At 37.6% G+C, this 21,611-nt stretch overlaps 1 protein-coding gene across 1 annotated transcript in view; it reads left to right on the top strand.

Moving 5' to 3' along the window:
- The first annotated feature begins 2,366 nt into the window (after positions 1–2,366).
- LOC146005305 (uncharacterized) overlaps positions 2,367–21,611 on the top strand; it is a 56,820-nt gene continuing 37,575 nt past the window's right edge. The window contains exons 1-2 of the mRNA XM_083144437.1: positions 2,367–2,501; positions 3,176–3,346. The gene's annotated coding sequence lies outside the window, so the exon portion shown is untranslated. The remainder of the gene's footprint in view (positions 2,502–3,175; positions 3,347–21,611) is intronic.

Here is a 21,611-nt window from a genome sequence, read left to right as displayed (position 1 = left end):
ATTTATAATTGTTGAGACTTGAGAGTTGTTTCCGCCATTTGATCGTAGGAAGAGGTTTTCTGAGATAGAGTGGGATTGTTTTACATATACATGAGAAAGGGTGGTTGTTTAAAGATAGAGAAGTATTTTGCACATATTTTAAAAGTTCAGATAAAACGAGAATTTAGCCTCACTGTTATGAAAAGAAATAATGCAGTACAGGGAAAGAACAACTCTTCACATTTATCGCACCTGGTGGGATGCAACACACATGCACAAGAGTATTGCAGGAAGTCTATGAACGAGGATGAAGAGGGATATGTGAAATTTGACTTACCTGCGGGTGAATTAGTGGATTCTAATATTCTTAACGTTGATATTGTATTTATTTAAAGTCCACTTGATTTACAAATAGGCTAAATTGCGAACCGACCTTCAGTTTAAAGTGCGATCCGGTCCACTTTGTGCCTCCATTGGGTATCGAACGCGAGGACCCTTAATTACAAGACCTCGGCGTTATTACTACGCCATCGGGGAGGCATCCAATTTACACAATAGGTTGATTCCAATAACACGTTATATGCATAATCTGATAATGATGAACTTTTGGTGCATCTAAACATATTTTTTTCAACTATAGCATGTCTAAAAAAGTCATTGAAGTTTGGATTTTTATAACTTCAGAAGACACGGGTCTGAAAATGTGCGATATAAAATAAATGCAGATTTGCCTTCCATACGTGGTGGTTTTGTCACGTTTCTTCGCTTCGTGAAACAGACAATTTTGCAGGAACGGCTTCTTGCATCCGCTTGGGGTCTTGCTCTAGCTTAACAAAAAATATATTTGTTTAGCATAATCGAGGGTTACTTATTCCTGTCAAACAAGGATTCTATTGCGACCATACGGCTTTGAATGACAGTATCAATGAAGATTTATGTACAGAAATAGTAATTAGGAACTTTTTTCGTCAACTGGATTTTACATCTTTTTTGTTATTCAGCAAATATTCAATTCATCACTTTTTTTGACATTAATTTCCTTGCCAGGACAGCTGTTTCTATGCAAATTTTGGCGATCGTAACTACACGTAAGCTAGATATTAGCTAATATTCGTGCTGTTATGTTACTATTCTTGTACCGTCTTTGTAACATTTCATGTAATAATAATAATATAATTAATTAATTTGCATATTCAAGTGAATAGACCTACGAATTATATTAATGTATTTATTTAAACATTTTCTTGATTGTTGTCGTTAATGTTATTATCATTTTTTCTGAAACACTTGGCTCGGACACCCTCCCCCGACATATATTTCTAGATGCGTGCCTGCCGAAGGATAAATTTTATCAAGCGGTGGTGGTATCGGGCTTAGAGGCTAAAGGAAAAACAAACAAGTATGTGCGTCATAAGCTGAACATGAGAAACAGCACAATATCACAAAGATACACTTCATGAAACTTATGTCATAGAAGATGTTTAATAATATTAAGAACAATACATGCTTTCTATTTGTAATATACTAAGTAACTTATTGCAATTTTGAATAGTATTTTGTGTTCGTACTACACATTTAAAATATTTTTTGTTGCTCTCAGCGCGAAGCTTAGAATTTAAAGAAAAAATGTAAATTTTCATAGTTGACATTCAGACAGAAAGAAAGTCCAGGGGAAACATTTCAAAAGGATAGACAGTTGTATGGAAGCGAGAAAACACACAAGGTAGATTTCATAAGATACCTAGCAATCAGTAACCAAGAAACTGCATTTTTAATACGCGTATTAATGTCCTCATGATTAACGAACCTTATTCATTCTCACCACGCAATGGGTAAAATATTTGGAGCTTTATCCCACTTTCCGGAAAAATATTGTGTTTCTGCTACTTTTGACTTTTGTTGGCATGATATCCCGGATCACTTTTACGAGACGAGACGAGACGGGACAGAAGCCTTCGAGACGGGACACGGGACGGGACAAACTAATATTTTCGAGACGAGACAGCATTTTCACGAGACGGGACGAGACAGACCAAAGTCTCGTCTCGTCTCGTCTCGTCTCGTCTCGTCTCGTCTCGTCTCGTCTCGTCTCGTGGGCAACACTAACCCGTATATGTATATGTTTCCGGAGAAACAAATGCTTTTTCTCGTATAGAAGTAGTGTGACAAAAGGCTCTGCGGGGATTTACGTCATGTAACGTGTTCCCTGCTGTAGTGACACGTGCAGGAATGATTCCCCCGGATAATAAATCATCTCTCACGTGCTTTCCGCTCGAGTTAATTTATAACCTTGACTATGTTTGTCACGAGGGTTCGGGCAATTTACTCTCGTTAACAATAGCAACGCCCCAATTCAAACCTATTGTAGTTTTTCCCTCTTCTTCTCGGAAGAAACGCTCTTTTCAAACCCACAAAAAATTTTCAATAATAGAACAAGGAACAAGGAAAATTTGGCTATGCTATGTAAGGTCCCATACACCAATTGTTTGTGTTTGTTTCAAAAGTTGTTTCCTCTTCAGCGGGTGAGTATAGAAAACCGTCATATTGCTTAAATTCTCAGTCCAACTATATTTTAACAAAAATAAACGAGGAGTTTTTTTTTAACAAGTTAAATTTTTACTTATAACACGCTGTATGCCAGGCTGACCTCTCCCTAAAAAACACTTTACTTATTTGGAGAGACTTTTTAACTTTTATACTGTAGCATTTACAACTTCCCCTTGGCTGTTGAGCGTATGATGGGATCGACCTTACCACAGGTCGGACTCGCTAAATAACTTGCATGTGCGATACACAGTACGGGGGGACGAGACGAAAAACAACAACTACCTTTTTTTTAACCCGACAAGAAATGTTTTTCTGGGTTGAGAAAAAATTAAAAAATATTTTGTCATTACACACTTGATTGATATAGATTTTTATTTACTCTTATTGTTGAGTAATAAACCCAAAAAAAACCTATCACAGGTTGGACTCGTTATAATAAATTGTTTGAATGTTGAATTTCCTAATATTTTTATTTTTGTTTCAGATGCATACTGAGGGTGAGAGAAACAGACTGTGATTTATGCAACAGTTGTGTTCTTAGAAAAAAAGAGAGGTATTTTTGAGTAACTAACAGTTGAAAAAATAATAAATTTTGATTTATAAATATTTTAACACTGTCTAATATGTTTGTCTTTATTTTTTTGGACAGCTTTTTGCGGAGAGAATGTATTGGCTTATCTGACATCATCGTCACATGCAAGTTTTTACACACACACAGAGCTTTATCAACACCACCTCTTTTCTGGGGGAGAGAAAATACTGGAGACGGGACAACAGCAGCAGAAGCTTTTTGGAGTGAAAATCTTTTTTAAACAAACAGGTAAGTGTTAAAGTGTTTTTATAGAAACTAAAGTGTTAAGTATAAATAACGTGCAACTCGTAGGTGATACACTTTCAAGAAACAAAATTGAGGAATCTCTAACAGAAATAACAACAATTATTTTTCTATGTACAGGTAATCTAAATCTCTCTTACTTAAAATTATCAGCTTGGTAATAACAAAAAATATTTCTTCTAAAAAAAAACATTATGGATAAACTTTGCTTAAAACGTTTTAAAGCTCTTGTAATTTCAGCCCAGTGTTCATTTATTTCAAGTGACAAAAAATTACTCAACAATATTAAGGATTTGTTGGATGCTAAGAGAGTTTTGTTTTTGAAACTTGTGAGTAAATTTAAAACAGATCAAAACTCCCCTCCGCCTGATAATGCAGAAAGTAGCGATAGTGCAATGGAAGTAGATGAACCGATAAATTTCATGCTTAAACAGCCAACTCAAGATGTACTCGAAGAAATTTTGTTTGTTCAAAATCCATTGTTTGAAGCGCTCGTATCTGTTTACAACAAATTGGTAGACGATACTACGCTCCAAATGTACGAGAGAAAATTGATATAAAAATGTATGGGTAAAAATTTACAAGACATGTTAAGGCTAGACGAGCGAATTGTCGAGGTGCAGGGTATACCAGAGTCTATTAATGCTATTTTGGCAGTATTTTCAAACATGCGTAGTACTCTTTTGACTTTTTATGTTTTGCTCAAGCAAGCAATAAAATTATCTTGCTTAAATATAGTATATGGTGTGCATATTCTTTCTCTCGACAAATCTTTATAGAATTTCAAAGTGAATATTGCTGCTGTGAACAGCTTATGCGATTTGCTACAATAAAATTCTCTTCTAATGCATTTTTAAATATTTAGAAATTCATTATTTTTTTATATTGAATGACTATATAAATATGTATATCATAATTATATTATGTATATATGTAAAATATGCGCGCGTGTGTGTAAATTGAGATATTCCCCCCACCACCAATATGATTTTGCACCCTTATGTTTGGCACAATATAACGTCCATTTACATAACTTTGCAACGTAAGGGAGCGGGGGTACATTCGAATCCCATAGTAAGCATTGTGTTTATGTTTTTCCTTTCGTTCATTTATATCGTCGGGTCAACAGTCAACACCCATCCTTATCATAAGCTGAAATGCAAAGTGACACGAATACAATTTTCATCTCTAGAATGAGAAAGACAGATACTGAGAATGGTGTGAAACATGCAAATTGTCCATATAATTTCCCTCTGACACATTAACACGCCGAAAAGGGTTTCAGGTAAAACGCAATGCTCAGTCGATCACTCTATTTCCCTCACCTCCCGATAAACATTTTCTTGCCTTCCGCTCCGATTTGTATGACAGTAATGATTTTTTATAACGCATTTTTATTGCAACCAAAGCACAGGGATTAATTTATCTAAGCGTGTCTGTCCAATGTTAGTAAACTAAACATTAGAGAAAAAATATATGTTGACTACTACCAACACTGCAGACGCTGGTTTCTTAGAACCATGTGCTTTGAACAGGAAAATGCAGCGTGGGACGAGCGCGGGAAGACCCAAACATATGTTGAGGGCTGATCGGAGCCAATGGGAATTGCCCTCCGAATTTCTAGGGTACCCAACAGAGGCAGCAGCTTTTGCTCGTGGAAATCGGCAGAAGCCACGGTGGATGGGGTGAGTGCGGGCAACACCGAAGGCACAATCGGGATCATTCGGGACTGCCTGGAGAGCCAGGCTACTCGTGCAAGGCAGCAGCGTTCTCGTACGGAAGATAGAATTTCTGGCAGTGGAAGGTTTCGGAGAGACGATAGTTGAATTTTCATGCTCCGAGAAGGTGGGGATTTTTTTTCTTACGGTGTTGTGGGTACGCAGTGCGTACCTTGCGTACCTAGAATGCACGCCGCTGGTAGAATGTCTGGCAGCGAGACGCAAGAGTTGATCAAGCTATTGTAGCATCAAATTTAGCTTAGAGCTCATAATTGATATTTCTACATGAGCTCAACATACAAGTTACATACAATGAGAAAATTGAATTGAGTTTACGTCTCACGTGATATGAGTCGAAACTATTGTTGCACATTGAACTGTGAAGTGGATCAATATTCAATTCGATTAATTAGTGAATGGTGAGATTTTGTAACGAGATGTGCCGAATGGCTGACAGTATAATAAATTATGGACACATTGATTTGAGTTAATATATTTGAACAATCTTATAACGTTGCGATTTTGCATGAAATGAAGTGATTATCACTTCATTGCAAATGCTACAAGGCATTTTATGGGGTGTAAAAGTCTGTGTTCGATTCCCCATTCTGTTAACCCTGCGATTTTTATTCTCTATTAAACCGAAAAAAAATTTATTGCATTTTACTTATTACGAAAATTCGTATATTATTTTCTTTGCGAAATGTAGAGAAATATATTGTTTTTCATGCTTTTACAAGAATACAACTATGCATGGTGAACAAAAAATAATGTAAAATAAATACTATTCACAAAATGATGTCAACAGTATTTATTTGTTGTCTTTCTTGATAATTTTCCCTAAAATAAAAATGCATAACTCTCGCTGTACATGACATTTCGTCGAATATAACACGTGGATAATTTTTATGCAAATATTTGCAAAATAATGAGAAATTCAAAAACATATTCTGAAAAATTATTTTCAAAAATAACATTGAAAAATCATTAGAAAGGAGTGTTATTTTTAAAAAGTAGATAACATTTTTATTTCTATACATTATTAATTAAATACAATACTTAGTTCCTCTATATACTAATAATAATAGGGGTAATCGAACAGAAGTCAAATCTATAATCTTCGGCGTGTGATACTGATAGCCTATCACTGAACCACTATACCATCATAATAAAAAAAGAAAGTTTCTTTCTCGGAAATTACTGGCTAGTGCACGCTAGAACCTTGCCAAGATGGCCGCCTTGAAGGTTCTGCACATGATATACTGTCCATATCCTGATATAGAGTTCGATTATCAGATTTTTCCACAGACATTTCCTGTTAATAATTAAAAAGTGAAAAATATTATTATAATTCTTATAACTACAGTAGTGTCCAATATTTAAGCATAACTAAAATATGAGAAAATGTTTTATTAATAAAGTGACAGAATTGCATAAAACAGTGAAATTTAATGAAAACGTTATATGGTATACAATAGAGTAGAATGCATGAAATTAACAATTGTTTTTTAGTTCAAAACACATATGCAAGAAATAAGAAAATAGAAGATACTTCCTTGACAAAAAAAGAGGCTTGTATGGGCTGAAGTTACCCCTAACAGCTACACAACCTTGCAAGGACGTAGCACGCTATTTACAAGGTGGTTCAAGAGTTCTACAGGCAGCTGGTTTCATTTCCCATGAAGAGGAGTGCAGAGCTCTGGAAATGTCTTTGGTGGAGGATCGCGAGCTAACTCGTCGCCTTAAGACACTACAGGATTTACGCCTGGGGACCTTGGTGGCCAGTCCATACGGTGCATTTATTCACCTTCAAGAAAGTCATCCACCAATTTGGTTGATGCGCACATGTATTATCATCTTTTCATACTTGAAGTTGAAGTCTGAGCCGTCTGCGCTTCTGAAAAGTCGCACATATTGTTGGAGTACCTCGTTTATGTGCCTCTGGGCAGTAAGAGTACCTCCAGCAGAGACGTGCAGCTCCGTACGTCCATTGAGCATGATGTCGTCCCATACCAGTATTTCATCTCGACCAAACTGATCTCTTTCCACGATATTCCTTGGATTAAATCGTGATCGAGGTTCTCTACAGATGAATGTGCGACGGGAATCATTTTGCAAACTGAACCTGAAGTGATCTATGAAAGAGAACGTTCCTCCGTTCGTTCAGGGTTCAATTTCGATGATGCTGACTTCACTGTAAGCGGGCCCTTCTGTGCACTGGATAAAGCGTTACACACATAGAGACCAGCTGTCCTGAGTCTCCAGTATACAGTTTGGCGAGAGAAACTCTAACCCCTGAGGTGGCTGCAAGCTTTAAGGACAGGCATCGTCCGGTTTCGCTGTGCAGTTAAAGCCAGATATCGGTCCTGTTGTGGCGTTGCTACTCGTTGACAACCTTGTTCTGGCCTACCATGAACATCTACTGTGTCTTGGAACCATCGCCAAAGCCTGGAGATGACTGTGGGACAGTCAACGCTGCCGTGACTTCAGTCTGTGTTTGACCTGCTTCCAGACGTCCGATAATTCTTCGCTGACGTCTTTGTACCATGTTCTTACTGTGCATTGAACACTTTACCAAGAGATTGTCCTCCGATCACAATGAGCGTTCGATACAAAATGGGGCACTCTTGTTCTGATATGTTGTGTTTTGATTACCTTTCAATCACGGGCCTATTTGACACTAGCAGTACTGTTGCCTATGCGCGTAAGATGAGTTACACTCCTTGATGATTATTTATGGTGATCGTGCAGGTCTCCCCCCTCAATTTTTCTACTTTTTGTATACTACCGTATTATGGTAAAGGAGTAATGACTTCGCCTCCGACTTCCTCATTCAACATTCTCTGGAGCTCTAGGCAGTGTCAATATGACAGGAATGATCTTCTTGTCATCCTCATTTTCTTTTTTCCCATCAACAGCCTATTGAGATGGGTAGATTTGGATGATCCTTTTCTGCTTTTATTTGACTCCAATACTTATGCACGGTAAGTGCATTTTTCAATACTTGAAAAATAATTCCTTCTGATAAAAAGTGTGAGGGGACTTTGGTTGGAGCAAGACGTGAGCCTTGAACATCCCTTTTCGCCAACAGATACCATCGTAATTTGCCGAAATATTTGATTTAGGTGTCATGCAAATTCCTGTCATCTTAAAAATCCTGTCATCATATACGAGGTGTAAGAGACGCCCAACTATCAACCTCACTGCCACGAAGTACATTTTGCAGACTAACATTGCTCTGACGTCTAAGGCCTTCCCGATGGCACAGTGGTATCGTCGTCGCCTTGTAATCAAGGGGTCCCGAGTTCGTTAACCGGTGGAGGCATATATAGCGGTTCAGATCCCACTTTAAATTGTAGGTACAGTCCCAATTAACCTTACTGTGCATAAAGTGGACTTAAAAAAACACCAACTCAATCAATCAATCAATGCTCTGGCGTCTGGACACATGGGAGTTGAGTTGTGTGCTGCCCATATGGGTTTGTGATTGTCCTTTCATCTACTTCATCTTATAATTCATTTTCATCTTTGAAATTAGCCAAAAGTAACAGAAACGAGAAGAAAAACATTCTTTCGTCCTGTCATCTTGTTCATCTAATCCAGGAGAACCAAGATTTGCAAGAGATTAAAGCATATCATCTTCTCCGCCATCAAATGCGATCAACAACCACTTTTTTTGCCTCCTTTGCAAGTACAAATACAAACTGGGATACCATTAATAGTTAGTGTGAACGCTGCCGCCAAAGTGACCCTCACACCTTTCTCCAGGAGGAGTTACTTCCAAGTATTGGAGTGAAATAAAATCAGAAAAGAAACATCCAAATCTACCCAGCCCAATAGGCTGTTGAATGGAGAAAGAAGGAAATGAGGATGACCAAAAGATCATTCTTGTCATATTCAAACTACCTAGAACTTCAGAGAAGATTACAGTTGACATGTGGTTGTGGAAAGAGGAAATGTTCATGCATATGCCAGGATCAGTCCCTGCGACGTACTGAAATGTCTCTTTGTAGTACAGATGAAGAAAAGTGTGAAAACAATGACTTACAGGACAGACACTCATATTAGAGTGACGAGGAATATGAATAAAGTTACTATATTGATGACTTGATATTTTCCAAATGATTACAACCACTCTCAATCTTGATAACAGGTGAGCTGCTTAAATTTCAAAAGCCAATGCGGAATTCACAGGCGATGTTATTACTCCTTTACCTTTACTTTAATATTTATAATAATAGTAATAATTAATACTTTTCACTAGTTATTTATGAACATAAGTGCCTCTGGAAAAATCTGATAAACAAACTCTAAATCAGGTTATGGACAGTATTTCATGTGCAGAACCTTCAAAGCCGCCGTAGTGGATTTGGGAAGTTATGTATAGTCTATGATACATTATCCAGCAAGACACCTGTAGTAATACATGATTGCATGCCTCCAAATGAAAGCATCCTACATACACATGTTTTCCCTTCGTATAAAAACCCAACGAACTTACAAATGGTCAAAATTACTCCTAAAGGAGTTAAGGAGATAGGGTCGTTTTGGTTTGTTAATGTTTGGAGAGGCAGTCATCTTGGATGTATGATGTCACACAGGCAATACGCCACAATAGTAGGCGTCAACAAAATATCACAGGCAGTAATTTTCCCCCTTTATATGCCAGAATGTCAAGTAAAGTGTAAAATATGCATAGAATCCTTGCAGAAAAGGGCACGAAATAGTTTCACTAAATATATCTCCATAACAGTGCGAGATATGAAAAAAACTGTAAGAATCCGTTTTGTTCCTTTTTCAATTCTGAACGAAACATGTATGTATAAAAAAATTCCAAAACCACTATTAAAGGAGTTATGATGGATGTTCTTAGTTAGTGCATGAAGCGGTAGCCATCTTGGATTTATGACTTTCACACAGGCCTTCTGACACAATTGTGAGCAAAACACCTGGTAGTACGTTATTGTGTACCGCACTAGCAACATATTAGCCAACACCAGACTCACGTTGATAGTACCTTGACCGGGGCGAAGCTTGACCGCTCCGCTAGTGTGGATACTCTCTGATCGTGAGCGCAGCGTTAGGGGAGAGTGACCTTAGTATTGCTTGAGCGTAGATGTGAATCAAGAGATGAGATGTGGAACCCCGGTCCGAAAGCGCTTCTTCAAAAAAGTTAGAAGCCAAAACTAGTTGTAGCTGCCTATTACAGTAGAATAAGACAACTGAGAACCCCAGGCAAGAATCCTTGCTGCCTATGATATCGTCAGAACGACTACGAAGATGTTACAGCGGATGCGACAGAGCTGTTTGCAACGCTGGGGCTGCCATTTTAAACAACTACTGTAACGTTTTCGTTTAAAATCCATGTTTATTTTTCAAAGCAATAAGTAAAATTTCTCCCTGTGCCAAAGACGCACGAAAATGGAAATATCCGGTGAATAACCACTTCTACCGGACATTTCCACTACTTTTTTTAAATATCATTTTTAAAATCTACACCATCGACAAATAACCCCTGCATGGACCTCTGCAAAGTCGGGATCGGGATCGGGAAAAAAAATTCCCGTCTCGATCCCGACTTTGGGAAATGATTTCCCGACTTTTCTGGATCCCGAGCACTCGGGAAATACCGAATGGTAATTTTAAGAACTGTCAATTCTCGACGTTTTCAGGATTGCAAATGTCTGAAACTTATCGAAAATTGTTAGTTTTTATTCCTGAAATGCAAAAAAAAAAAAAAAATCACTTAAAGTGAAGATGACTTGTGGAATTCGAGATTTCCAAAGCTTCGGGAAATTTCGAACATTTCCCGTCCCGAATATCGGGATTGAAAAAAATTTCCCGTCCCGACCCAAACAATTGTGTCCCGCACACCCCTACTTATGGCAATAAAGATCTTATCTTATATAAGCTTAATTTATGGCCAATTACTCTGCCTATCCAAACAAATTCTGTAGATATAAATTATGGCCGAGTCTGCTGCCACGCGCGTGTCAGCAGTAAGAATGAGCGTCAAATTTGCTCATGCCTCTTAATACGTCTGCTAAAAGGATGTTACAAATATTAAGAACAGACGAAGACAAGAAAAATGCAAATTTATGACTAGTGACCGGGAATGAATGTACAGTTCATTTAGAACCTCTCTTTTTTAGAAAGCATTTAGCGATATTATTTTAACAGAACCTAACCTAACTACGAGAGTATTTAGGTTTATTATTTAGAAGAATGCTAAGGGACCTAATCTTAAAACATTTTTGTGTATGTAATCGCTAAAACTTCACAGTGTGTGTTACAGACGTAATGGAGGTTATTCCTGAGTAAACAAAAAATGATCGATCAGACAATTCGATTATTGATGGCTGGGAAAGAACTTCCGGTTTGGCGAATTTTCCAATGTAAACAAGTGGAATGGGCGCTATTCACCGGATGTTTACATTTCTGTGCTTCCTTGGCGCTGGCGGGGACTACACTTCTAGTTTTGAAAAGAATAACATTGATTCCAAAGCTGTAAAGGCAGTGTTTTCGGAAAAGGCGACAATATTTATGTGACTTTTGGTTTCAACATGAGATTGGAAAGAAACTATTGTTGTCAGGTATCTATGCATCGTTTTCAGACAGACCCGATACGGAAAAATCAGTGGATTTAAGAAGTAAAGCGAAAAGATTGGACACAAACACAAGGGAGTAGGCTCTGCAGTCGGAACTTCATCAAATCAAATGATAATATTTTACGTCTTTCGAAAATTATAATTGTCTGATGCACATGGGTTGACTAAATTTAAAAGTTGGAATTATTTATAATCATATTATAACGCATTTGCCTTTTGGTTTTTGATAAGCGCTCTCTCCATGGGCGTCGGTAGGTCAGTGTACCCCTCGCCCCCCCGGAAACTGGCATCCTTCAACAATAACAGGGAAAACGCAGACGAAACTAATGTATACGCACTGGTTCTAGTAGTCTATGGGTTCTTCAAAGCAGTGCTGTATCATCTCCACCTCATGTTGTAACTGGGATTCTCGGAAATTATTTGAAAATAAAGAAGTTGAAATTGACCTATACTTGAAAAGCTGGCAGGAGAAAATTACGAACATATCGTTGCAGTTCTTTCTCGATAATATGCAGGATTTCATGACCAGGCTATCCTCACTGAAAAAGGACTTCGTACTGAATGAAACCGCAACATTAGCATTTCCATTTTCTTTTACTGGTTACATTTGACATTAATTCATTCTCAAACTATTTTCATCTTCTCTCTTAATCGACTTGCACCTGTTCCAAATTTCACACATGATAGCTAATACATGAATGCATTGGGTAAGACGCTTGATGACTTTTCGAAAAATAAAAAATATTTTTTTTATAAAGTACAATTTAAAACTTTACTTTCATGGCAATCTCTCGAAAAGGAAAGTGAATAGACTCGTGCATTCTTCGTAATTTCCTTGCCGAAATACAGTGTTATTCCTCATGGCAATCTTCTGTCAATCAATTACGTATCCCCTGATTTATTTACAAATTTCATTTTGTTGATTCCACGGGGTGGAAATGCATGAAAAATTGTCATTTGTTTTGACCCATAGAACGATTTAGAGCACAAAAAACCTGAACAGTATACCTTACTCTTTCGCATATTCCCCATGCTTTAAACGACTTCAACACAACGTATCCTACTTAGACTAGTTCCTGAAAGTCCCACCAGATGGCATATCGGTTAATTTTAATCGCGCATAGATAACAAATGTATTATTTATGCAACCTAACGGCTTAGGCATTTAGCATAACAATGGAAGCATTTGACGGTGACGTCAGAACTAAATGTTGCTCTCGCGTTGTGTGATAAGGGAGACTTCCGTAATGTAACTGTTATTTAGCAAATAATGCTGTACGCTATTTTATAGAATGAAAACCTTTTTGGTTCTGCCCCCACCAAAGTTACAGCAGTTACAGTTACTTCTTCTCTACGTCGTTAGTGACGCAGTAGGCTGGGTTTGGTTAGATCAGGGCTGTTTCAGTCTTATGGGAGATTGGTTGACCGTAGTTAGTAGTCTGTGTTTCTACGGTTCCTCGCGAACCGGCTGAAGTCAAATTCGTGTCCATATTCACGAACCTTTTTTTTTTTACTAAATTTTATTACGAGCATGTGAGTAGAATACGTGTAATATTTACAAATAGTACCAGCAATGTACGTATTCTACAACTCTTTCATCTACACAATATTTAGTTTCTAATTTGGAATCGATTCCTCAAACTCGTTCCTTCGTTCCTTTCGTTCCACTGGAAGTCGTTCCGACTCCGGCCGTCTCGTTCCAAGATTTCGTTCACTCGTTCCTTTTCGGAATCATGATTCCTGGAATCATATCTTCTCGTTCCGAGGAACGAGGCTCATGTTTCGTTCCTCCTGGCCAGGAGAGGAGGTGGGGGAAATTGAAAATAATGCAGGATGTGCTGACGAGGAACTGGTAATATGTGTGTGAGTTAATTACACGCGGCTGAAGAGTGGACCCATTCAATGTTGTTTTGCAGCGTTTTACACTTCGCGGCTGCACTGCTCAACAATGTGAAATTATACTTTACTTTGAAAGGAGAAAATTATCATCATGCATTTTATTCCCATCCCATTTATTATTGATATTACCTATAACAAATAGTAATCACACTAAAAGCGATGGAAATAAAGCTAAGAAAAATATGCCATGTGGTAAAACAAAATCTCTCAAAGATGCCGATTGCGTGTAATTGATTCGTCGACGTAAATATATCAATACCGTTTTTTTTTTTTTTTAAAAAAAACAATTTCTTTTATGTCGACAACAAGAATGGTTCATAATTCATATTTTCTTTTTACCTTGTATCTATTCTTGATAAAGGTTGTTTAACGAGAGGGAAAGGGGGGAGAATAATGAAAAATTTAACCGTCGAATATAATTAATAAATTAGGGTGTTATGTATGCCAAATTATTACTGCGCTCTTCTCTCAATGTAAATGTATTTTTATCAACTTCAAATACATAGTTACGTCCGTTTCTTTTTAGAATTCGATGTTCTTATGATTCAGATTCAGATTTCAGCGAACATTTGATTTTACGAAGCGCAGGTGCATTTCAAACACACCCGCACCCTCACCTCTCTCCGGGCTGTTTGGTCGGAACGAAACCTCGGAACGATTCGTTCCGACTCCAAATTCTCGTTCCGATTCCAAAAACTCGTACCAAGGCTCACTGACTAGTCCTTCAAATGTACAGCTACCCTATTGGGGAGCTTGGAGCGAGTTAAAAACTGTAGTAACGCCCTCTATTATTATTGGCTTCTTGGTTGGTTCCTTCTGACCTCAATAGCGGGGAGGGGAGTTTAACCGCGATGGCCCCAGCAGGAAACTTTCCCAGAAACGGGAAATTTTGGACCCAAGGAAGGGAAAAAGGGAAATGTGCAAGAAACGGTGGAATTAGACGTCTTGCATTAAATAATACTTAACTTTTTCCTTTGGTGACGTATAAACACCTGAAATGTATTTTCTTTCAGTTCGAACTTAGTTGATCGTGATTGAGTTAAAAAGTGTAACAACATTCAAGTGAAAATATTAATTAACAATAACGACTCAAATAAAGCAGATTTTGTCCAACGTGAAGAAAATAAATTAACTAGATACTCAGTGATTTATCCACCTCTAAATAACACGGCTATATTTTTTTCGCAACAGACCCTCTTTATATTTATTCGCAATCATCTAATTTGATAGCCGACCCCCGTGGCGAAGGGTTAGCACATCGCGCTACGACACTAGGGGGTCCAGGGTTCGAATACATGGATGTTTGTGAGTGTCCATACATCAATCATCACTCATCTCAATCTTCGCATGCCGGACCCTGTGGCCGAGTGGTTAGCATATCGCGCTGCGACGCCAAGGGCCACGGGTTCGATTCCCACTCGGGCTTGGTTGTTTGTGAATGTTCATTCATCAATTTCATCCTTTCATCACTCATCCCCATCTTGGCATATTAGCCAAGAGGCACAAAACGCAAAGTAAAATAAACTAAATCAAAATAAAAAAATGATCTCCATCTTCGCAAATTAGCTAAAAGTGGCACTAAAAGCGAAGTAAAATAAAACAAATCAATCAATCAGTCTGATTTGGTGCTACATTTGCCTTTACATCATTTACACCCTCTTAGATTAGAAGTTCTGGATAAATCCTGAAAGTAAGGAGAATTTATTTTCTATCTTATTGTTGTATTTCTTGGTTGTGGAAGACCAGGAATTTTCAAGTCGAAAGGGAAATTTTTTGCTACACGGGAGGGACGTTTTTCTCTGAGCCAGGGCAGAATTCACATTGTCCCTGCTGTTTAGCCCAGACCACTCGGAATGTGCAAAATACATCTTTCCTCCTACTCCTCCCCCCCTTCCCCTTCCTTCTCCTCGGAGTGCCTTTTCAATGCTGAGGCAGATAACGGGAAAGTAAGGGAACAATAGGACAGGAGAAGCCGCTTGTAGAAGTTTCTCGCATGTGTTGACAACGGCGCAGGCGCAGTAGCTCAAAACAAAACCGGATTCGATTCCAGCTGACTTCCGGAATCGGAACGATTCGTTCACTTGCTGGTTTCGTTCCTTTGGAACGATTCGTTCCGGAACGACCCATCACTACTGCTTAAATTTTGAAATTGTGTAGGGGATATATGATCTGCGATTGTCTCGTCTGATTCTTGTCATTAGAATATTATTTTGGGGATGCGGTAAGTGTTGCCTATTGTAATCGTAATTTAACATTGTATGAAATCACTGCGTAATACGTATCAAAGCTTTTTTTCAAAAAGTGATAAGAAGTATCGCCAAACGCGAACCAAATTCCGTTCATTTCATACATCAGTACAGGCTTGCATTCAGTATCTAAATCCAACTTTTTGATTGTAATTGTGTATCATTTGTTGTTTAAAATAAATACTCAGGAATTTTAATGAAATGGTAATAATATTATAAACTGTTCTGTAAGGGCCAAGTTCCGTGTGTATAACTTAATCTGTGATGTTATGCTTCTACAATAACTTATTTTTTAATTCCTCTCGTATTTACTTGCTTGGGTGGTTTAGGTGGACCAGGTTTGGCTCTCTTACTTTTATATTTATACAGACGCGCGGAAATAATCATATAATTAAACCTAATGATCCTAACCTACTTATGTTATGATTCTGGTAATTATTTTGCTAGTGAAAATAGCCCTACATGCTATTCTCACCACCTGGTGAAAATAGTCGCAGCCTCTTTTTATTTGTATGTAGCTAATGCTTAAGGATCATTTGAGGTAAATGCAGCTTTGTATTGAAAGCAGCATATTTTCAGTTACTATTTTCACCAAGTGGTCAACCTCGTTTTTGTGCTATTTTCACATAAACTCATGATTCCTCACAATGTGGGAATTATTTTATTTTAGAAAACATTCACGTTCCCTTGTAAGATTTTGTTTTGTATTGCTTGTTAGGTTCTATGTCTCAAAAAATAATCATCTATACCATGTGATATCACTGCTCTCTCTAAAAAGTGGTAATAATAATCAACAATCAGCATTTTTATTTTGTGTTAAGCTCTGTGGTTAGTTGAGTGATTTAACTTGCAAAAATTGACAATGTGTGAAATAGAATAGAATCTGTACTTAATAATAAAGGTACCAGTGGTACCAGTTTCGTAGATCGCAGACACATACCTACTATCGTGTTCGTCACGTGTGCAAATTGTGCATTATGCACGGGAAGCTGACGGACAACCCCACGAACCATTCCGATAAGGTTAGGTTTGGTTAGGTTAGGCAAGCATAGTTAAAAAAAAGGGAGGGTTGGAAACACTGACATGATTTCCCGGTCAAATAGATACCACGATGAAAGAAAATACCTCGATTAACGTTGGAAACCTTAGAGATACTCATTTCCGTAACTAGTTTCTTCTGTAAAAATGAAGAAATGTGTCTCCGATGTATGAAACTGTTACCATAATAAAAGATAAAAAAAAATGGTAAAAATAACTTGTTCTGCTAGTCTCAACACCTCATGAATGTAGTTGCACATTTTTTTTTATTTTGAGAATAATTACTGAAAATCATGGTTCCCATTGTGTGATTTTGTTTTAGAAGCTATACACCACAGGGCAGTGTTCTAGGACCCCTATTGTTCATATTATTCGTCGATGACCTTACCGACCATCTCACAGCCGCCTCTAGTAATTACCTTCTCTTCGCAGATGACTGTAAGATCTTCAGAGAAATCTCCACTTCCAACGATGCTCATCTTCTCCAGAATGACATAACAACGTTTTTTTCATGGTGCCTGACATGGAAACTTACTTTAAATCCTGAAAAATGTACTACTCTCACCATCTCTCTCAAAAAGAACCTGTTAAAGTCATCTTACTCCATCTTTGGCAATAACATCAAAGCAGTATCCTCTCATAAAGACCTAGGCATTGTTTTCGACCAAAAGCTCACATTTGAAGAACATATTACAGGCACGACAAAAAAGGCTATGCGTCTCTTAGGTTTACTCTACCGTTTCACCGAAATTAGTGACATCTCAGCCCTCACCTTGTACTATAAATCATTCATCTCCCCAATAATAGAATACTGCTCTCCCGTCTGGTCCATGGCATGTCCCACTCAGCTCTCCAGAATTGATTCTGTTCTTAACTTTTTCCTGGCTATAGTTCGTTACAGGGTTCCCTCATTACGCAACTTTCCAACACCACATCTCCTGGCCTTTCTAAACCTACAGACTCCCTATCAGCGCCGTTTACTGAATGATTTTAGGTATCTTTACAAAATTGTCAATGGCAAAATCCGTTGCAACACACTCCTCCAGGAATTCCACTTTCGAGTGCCTATGCGCTCAACACGCAACACAAATCTATTTTACACAAAAAAGCCAAGACTGGAAATTCAAAAAAGATCGCTCTTCCACAGACTTCCCACTCAATATAACGACCTCCCATCAAGTGCTGATGTATTTTCCACAGAATATGCCTTTCGGTCAACCATCAGAAGATATGTTGCTAAATAATATTTAATTGTGCTATCTTGACTTATTTATATTAATATTTTGTCTTATTTTGCTATTTTTATTTTTGTTCTTTTTTGTTATTTTCATTGTTACTGATTTCAGTGTAAAATGGCTACGTGCTGTATCTGAAATTTTCTCAATAAATAAATAAATGGTGCTTTCAGTACTGCAAACTGTGGGAATAACTTTGCAGTTCGGAGAAACCTTTGTGTGGAAAAAAAAACCACTTCAGAGTGTGATCATTTCCACAATTTATCTATTTTAAGATGAACATTTTTGTGTTCAGTAACATGCATGTATCATGATACACACAGTACAGATGTTACTGATGAAGTCATGCATTTCTTAGAGTGAATACATTAAGTACATTATTTTTGTTTGCCATAGCTTCGGTAAACTTTATTTTTTCAAAGTGTACTCTCATTTACGTATGTGGTGAGCACTCTAGCATGTTGGCTACTGAAATGTTAGTGTCACCAGGGAAACTATGTTACCCATTGAGCAGTTCCCAGTTCATATTTTTTTTAATAGTATTTGAACATGAAAATGCAAGAAAATTAATCCCACTGTACAGCACTGTAAAGCATTTATTTAGTTTCTAGGAATTATCCACCTGTGTGCGTGTTTTATGCACACATCAAGATAGAAGAGATACAAATGCAAAGTCCGGTATGGGACTTGGACGTGGGAAGTGTAATAAATATGGCATTTCTCTGTTTAAGTCTCGTATCAGCTGGCAGAAAGTTCATCGTGGAGGGAAATAAATCAACATTTCTTCATTCATGTTCAGCTATTTAGTAAATGATGAGTATTTGTTTTTTAAATAAGCTGTTTTATGTAAGAGATATTGTAGATATTTTTTATATATATGTATATGTAGATATTCTTTTTGTTAATATTTTCTTAGTATTTTTAAAGAAGAAATATTAATTTTCAATATTAGAGGTTTTCATTCTTTCAATTGCTTTAAATGTTGAAAGAAGTCTACAAGGAACAACAATTAATTTTCCAAAATGTTTTCATACTTTTCTTTCAAGCATATAGTATGTATAGTAGGTGCTGCTGCACTTGCTACAATAAGGTATGAAATTTCACTTCAACTTAGTGGTCATTGTCATGACGGTAAATTTGTGTTAAAGGCTGAACCTTTTCGTAGCATTCAACCTAGTACTTCTTATTTATTTGATTTTTGAGAAAACTTCCGAGAATTCTCTTAGTAATTGTTATATTTTTTTCTGTACAGACTAACCTATTTCTAATCAGTGCCTTAAGGTATGTGATCTGATCAGTGGCATGCCCAGGATTTTCGAAAGGAGGGGGTTATGTATACATTTTTTAGTAGTCAGCACTCATTTTGCCATCTTTACCTGCATTTGATGTTCTTTTTTTTAGGGAATACTGGGCCAAAGGGGGGGGGGTTTATAACCCCTACCAACCCCCCTTGGTCACGCCACTGGATCTAATCCCTGACAGTATTGAAATTTTTATTATCGAATGGAGCGTAGTTGCTGTACACAGTCATTTTTTTCCGTTTTAATATGTGGCAAAGAAAATATTTTTTATTGATCTGTGTAAAATCTTGCAATACAATCCTGTATAGCCGAAGGATCAATCAGGGAAAAAATATTTTTGCAAATATGGATTAGCATGACATAAATCATTCTGAATTCTTGTATACTTATTTCATTCCATTTCTCCACCCAAGAAAAAAAAAGTCACCTATTTTAAGACTGTCATTTTCGTATGATGAAGATTTTAAAAAAAAAATGCTTTTAGAGGAAATTATATATTTCCGCTCAAAGTAATAATGCAATTTCAGGAAGTTTTGGTAATAGTACGTTTTCCGTATAATTTTCGTATACTTTTATTTTTTTTATATAAATCAATTTTAATGCGAAAAGTTTGTAATTAAACGAAATCATTGCATATAATTAATTTCCGCCACTTCTAACTACGTTTAGTCAATTTGCGCGTATAATTTATTATACGCGCAAATCGCCTGAACGCGGTTAGAAAGTATCGCAAAGCGAATGGTACGGCACACGATAGTGTTTTGTCGTTTCGAGCAATCTGCGCGTGCTTGCGCATATCGTTTGTCATCTGTTTTCCCCCGACGGTGCTGCCGTCGGTGGTCGCGAGGAAACGACCTTCCAGTGCCGCCATACTGTCAACCATTTTTAACCCGCAGCTGTAACATCTTGTAGTAGTATGTCTATGGGTTAGATAGAAGAAGAAGAAGAAGTTGAATGAACGAGTGCCAAGGTAGCATTCAGGGGGTGCTATTCCGGCTTCCCGCGCTACGGCGGCACGTGAAGGTCTTCTGCTAGAGTGACGTCAAAAAGGGGATCCCTCAGCTGCGGGCCGCTTAATAACATGTAAAATCATACAAGTTTATCGCCTCATAGAGGCGATTATAACTCTTGGGAAGCAATGTTTATAACATGTAGTTCTTCTTCACTGCTTTCCCGTACCTTCTCAAGTTAACTGAAGATGGCAAACGAACAAATTCATGCTGAATTCAGCTAAAAGGGAATCCATGTCTTTGGTTCTTTAACACTATTTGTCTACACTTCTACACGCAGCAATAAAGTTGGTTGGTTAGTTTCTTGGTTGATTTGGTGTTTTAAGTCCACTTTATGCACAGTAAGGCTAATCGGGACTGGACCTACAGGTTAAAGTGGAATCCGAACCACCATGTGCCTTCACCGGGTATCGACCCCGGGACCCCTTGATTACGAGACACAGCAATGAAGTTAAATGATTATTAGATGAGAGTCTCATCTTGAGACGAGCACAATAGATAGAACACACGAAAAATCGTAAAGTGAAACAATTTTAAATGCCTGTGTGTGCTGGAGGGGGGTGGGATTAGAGTCTCGTGCGCTTATTTTCATGCAAATAATTTACTAACTTAATTAATTATAGCATGGACATAACTGCAACAGGATCGAGAGAGTAAGATTGAACGGAAAGGATTAAGTAAGTTCCTCTACATGTATATAACGGGTCTCCATGACAGCATAACGCTTTAGGAAGCCAGAGGCCCTAGTTTGAACCATAGTAAGGCAAAAAGCAATGCTTGTCTCATTCTCCACTCATTAGTTCATCATTCATCCTCATAGTAGCGACCAACCCAGTAGAAATTCGTATTTAAATGAACGACACATACATACATATTGATTTATTATTATTTCGTTTTTCTGCTACTTCTGGCTAATCGCGAAGATGAGGATGAATCGTGATAAGATGAGGCGGATGAAGGGACAATCATAAACATGTAAGGACAACACAATACGAGCCGCACCAAGGATTATAATGGCCACGAGTTCAGACGCCAGAGCCTCGCTAGTCACGAGTATGTAAAATGCAGTCCAGGGTGTATTACGTGGAAATTAATACAATTGGGCACTCAGGATATATATATATATATATATTGTGTGTGTAACGACCCTATATTTAGGCTTTTTTGTAGTCTTTGGGTCCTGTCGAGTTGCATC

Source organism: Lepisma saccharinum, chromosome 23 (assembly GCF_977018435.1).
Source record: "Lepisma saccharinum chromosome 23, izLepSacc3.1, whole genome shotgun sequence".
NCBI lineage: Eukaryota > Metazoa > Arthropoda > Insecta > Zygentoma > Lepismatidae > Lepisma > Lepisma saccharinum.
The sequence above is the reverse complement of the archived record's forward strand: the minus strand, read 5'-3'. Positions and strand labels throughout refer to the sequence as shown.